The sequence below is a fragment of the Carlito syrichta genome, unplaced genomic scaffold (assembly GCF_000164805.1).
Source record: "Carlito syrichta isolate Samal-C Ts95f unplaced genomic scaffold, Tarsius_syrichta-2.0.1 Scaffold209020, whole genome shotgun sequence".
In the NCBI taxonomy this organism is placed as follows: domain Eukaryota; kingdom Metazoa; phylum Chordata; class Mammalia; order Primates; family Tarsiidae; genus Carlito; species Carlito syrichta.
This window is the reverse complement of record NW_007153116.1, coordinates 851-4953: the sequence shown is the minus strand read 5'-3', so window position 1 is coordinate 4953 and position 4103 is coordinate 851. Positions and strand designations below refer to the sequence as shown.

Here is a 4103-nt window from a genome sequence, read left to right as displayed (position 1 = left end):
CAGTGTAAGGACATTTTGTTACTTTCTTTAAGATAAAAACTGCAGCATGGAAATTAATGGTGTATTATGCATTTAAACTCCAGATATGCAGGAACTGGAACTAAGTGTTAAGCAATTTGCTTAATTATTGACTTTTCCTAAGAAAAGTCTGGGTGGGGGGTGTAGCCCAGAGCTGCTTTTAGCCTCTCTGGAGAGGTGCTGCTGTCGACTTCCATCGGAGGAGCGGGGTCATATGGAAAGGAAGCAAGAGTTTCTTTCTGTTTTCAAGGCCGAAAGTGTGAGTTCTGATGTGAACGCTGTCTCCTGCTCAGGACACTGTGAATTCGAGGCCTGCAGGAGCGAGAGCTGCTTCCGTGTGGCCCTCACTCCCTCCCTTTACAAAGGAGTCTTCTTTTTACCTCTGCAGGTCAATCTGTCTCTCTGCTGGGACTGCCTTTTTGGCTCCATCTTGCAGTTTAGGTGTTTGGCATTTCCTGCTTCCAAGTCCCCAGGGCTCTCCTGGCTGTCTGCAGCTCGCTTCCTCCCCTTGCTATTAGGCTTATTTACATCATCATTTTTGGTTGGGTTGCCCTGAGATTCCGACTTGGGTCGGCTTCCTCTTTGGGGTTTGGAAGGGGGAGGCGGTCCTGATTCATCCACTTTCTCATCTGTCTTTTGTTGCATATTCTCCGCCCCAGCTGCAGTTACTGTTCTTTGCTTTCCTCGGTCACTGCTGATGTTGCCCTGGGCAGCCTGATCAGAATTAATTTCCTTGCTCTTTACCGGGTCAATATTCTTTCCAGGTGTGACAGAAATAATTCTCACAGGGTTCTCTTCATTTTCACTACCTCCAGTTTCTGCTGCCTCTGAACTCGGTTCGCTTGATCGATTTCCGGTTGAAGGGCTCAATTCTGAATTTACATTCATGTTGCTTCCAGTCTCCATGCCAGTGCTTCTAACATAAGGTTTTCTTGCCGTTGCTGATAGAGGCTTGTTTACTGCACCCAATACTCCAGCAGGCTTTGGCTTTCCTCTTCACAGAAGCACTCTTGTCTCTTCTGAAATATAATTCTTGTCATTGCAGAAGTCCTTTTCTGGTTGTGTAAAAAACTTCACTGGGAGGACTGGCTCCTTTGGAGAGTCTGCATTGCACATGGCGCTTTTACTGTTTATAGCACACAGAGCCACATCACAAACTGTACAACGTTTTTCATTTGTTTTGGATTCATCAGGAGACTGGGCACCTCAGCTGAGCTTGACGTTCTCTGCCATTTTCTTCACAAAGGCATGACCATTGTTTTCATTCTTCGTCATTAAAACTTCAAGCACGAACCATAGGAACTCTTTGATATCACGAAGCTGATCAGCATCTTGTGATCGTGTGAAATCTGGATCATGGGCTAGCAGGTGAATCGTGTATGGAACTACATATTCAGGCAACAGTGATAATAATTTCTCAGTAGCCATAGGGTTCTGTTTAATGTACTCCCTGCGTATACTGATATTTTTTAGTGCATGTGCCCTCCTCTCCTTTACTGGATCTTTGGCACACAAGGCAAAGATTGCCATGGACTCCAGGGGGAGCAGCAACTTCACAGGTGCCCTGTGGAGCTTCGGAGCAAATATCTGCCTTACTTGATAACACTCATCATTAATAACAAGTGCACAGAGTTGAAACTGTTCTGGGGTAATAATTTCATGGTAACAAGTTTCCTGAGCAAGCTTCATTATGGCACTACCAGCAGCTAATCGCAAGCGAGACATATCAGATTTACTGATTCTTTTCTGCTCTGTCAGGTCACCCTCACTAACCAACATTGCTGATAATAACCGTAGAGTGGAACTGGCAGATTTAGACTGGTTGTTTTTCATACCCAAAAAACTGATTCTTTGAAAGGATAACTTAGGTTAACAGATCGCTGGCCAGATTGGCTGAGAGAGAGAGAGAGAGAGAGAGAGAGAGAGAGAGAGAACCAAATAAACACATGCAGAACCACAAAAGTTGAAGTCATAATTGACCCTGAAGAAATGCAAATGGTTATCACAGATTACTATGAATACCTGTATGCAAATAGACTAGGAAACCTAGAGGAAACAGAGGACTTTCTTATAACACACCACCTCCTGAGGTTGAAACAAAAAGAAATTGAAACTCTAAGGAGACCAATGACAATCCAAGAAATGGACTCAGTCAAAGAAATATCCCCACCCAAAAAGCCACGGGCCAAATAGCTTCTCAGCTAAACTCAATGAGACATACTAAGAGGAGCTGACACCAATCTTCTTGAAAGTTTTCCAGGCTTTTAAGAGTGATGAAACTCTCCCCAACTGATTTTATGAAGCTAAAGCTGTGCAGATACACAAACTGGGCAAAGACCCAACAAGAAAGCAAATTGCGGGTCAATCTTGTTGAAGAACATCAATGCAAACATTCTCAACAAGATTCTAGCAAATCGGAACCAACAACACAACTCAAGGATCATCCACCATGACCAGTTTGGTTCATTCCTAGAATGTAGGGTGGTTCACCATTCACAGCTCCATCAATGTAATCCACAGCGCATTAACAGAAGTAAAACCAAGAACCACATGATTATATTGTTAATCAAAGAAAAAGCGTTGGACAAAATCCAGCATCCCTTCTTGATGAAAATCTCTTGAACCCCTATACATGGAAGGAATATTCCTCAAAACAGTAAGAATCCACAGCCAACATTTTGCTCAGGGGGCAGAAGTTGGAATCATTCCCCTGAAGAACAGGAACAACATAAGGACATGCTCTCTCTCGCCACCTGTTCAACATAGTGCCCGGAGACCTAGCCAGAGCAATCAGGCAAGAGAAGGAAATCAGGGGTATTCAAACAGGCAGAGGAAGCGAAGATATTCATCTTTGTGTACAACTGCATCCAGTTGCTTGAGAGACTGACGCTTAGGGTGTGCCAGGATGTGAGGGTCGTGGTGGGGAGCGGCCTGGACGCGGATATGAATGCCGCTGAGTCCCCTAATCCCCAGGTGAGTACCTTGTCCTGTCCCAGGACCAGAGGGCAGTGCTCGCTCCCTCTGCAGATCTCTGTGAGGCGGGCCTTGCGGACAATGGGGAGCCTGCACAAGGAGAGGCAGGAGGATCAAGCAGCTGCAACACAGATCCACACCCCCAGGAGCACCGGGCTTGGGCTTCTATCCAAGCATCCCATTTTCTCCTGGGCTGACAAGAGGGGTGTGGCGATTTGGTCATCTAGAGTTTAGAGAAATGGGAGCGAAGGCTCTACCCCTACTCTGTTTCTTCTCCTCCCACCCTGCCCCAGCCACCTTACCCCTGACGCTCCTTCCCTACATTCCTCCCTCCTCCCCCCTTTATCTCTAGAGCAGCAAGACAAGACTGTTGTCTGACAGGGAGACCAGCCAGTGCAGACCCTTTGCCCTCCCGATCAGGGCTTAATCTCAATTTCTGGGCTTGCTTACTTCCAGCAAAACAAAGAGTCAGAGCCTCTTACATCTAGCTGTTTGGAGGCTGCCCTCAGGAGAGGCAGGGACTCCCTGGCGGCCTGCTCATCCCACCAAGCAGGCTTTCCTTCAGATGGGTCCCTCCTCTTACTCGTAGACACTGGGGCAGGACAGTGGGTCGGAGTTTTCTCCCCAAGTGGACAATTGGGCTCACTGGTAGACAGGCCAAAGCACCGGCTGTTGGGTTGGGTTCCCCTCCACCTGTGTACCTGCTGTAACTGTGTCATCTTTTGTGTGTTCTGGAGCTGGCAATGTTCCGGAGCTTGTATGTTTGGAGCTGGCAAATGAGAAGATTCTAACATTTGGGACTGGGAAACTGATTTATTGATAGCACAGGGCAGAGGAAGAAGGTGGAGAAGGGGTTGTGGCAGCCTGGTGACATGGCTCCAGTTTATTTTGCTTTTATTTTGAAATAAAATAAATGGATTTATCCCTACTGCCCAGCCTTGTGCCCATTTTCAGCAGTGTCCTGGGTCTCACCACAGAATGGAGAAACTGGTGCCAGCAGAGGGCAAGCTTCTAGATTGCTCAGAGCCCCAGAGTGTTGAAGCATGTTCAGCAGGGCAGTTAGGGACCTTCCAGACCTGTCCTGTGTACTGCTTTTTGTTGCCTGGGGGATT

The 4103-nt window shown here is 46.9% G+C and overlaps 1 pseudogene; it reads right to left on the bottom strand.

The window, feature by feature from the left end:
• Nucleotides 1–394: 394 nt before the first annotated feature.
• On the bottom strand, nt 395–3081 carry LOC103253201 (annotated as a pseudogene).
• Between the last annotated feature and the right edge of the window lie 1022 nt (nt 3082–4103).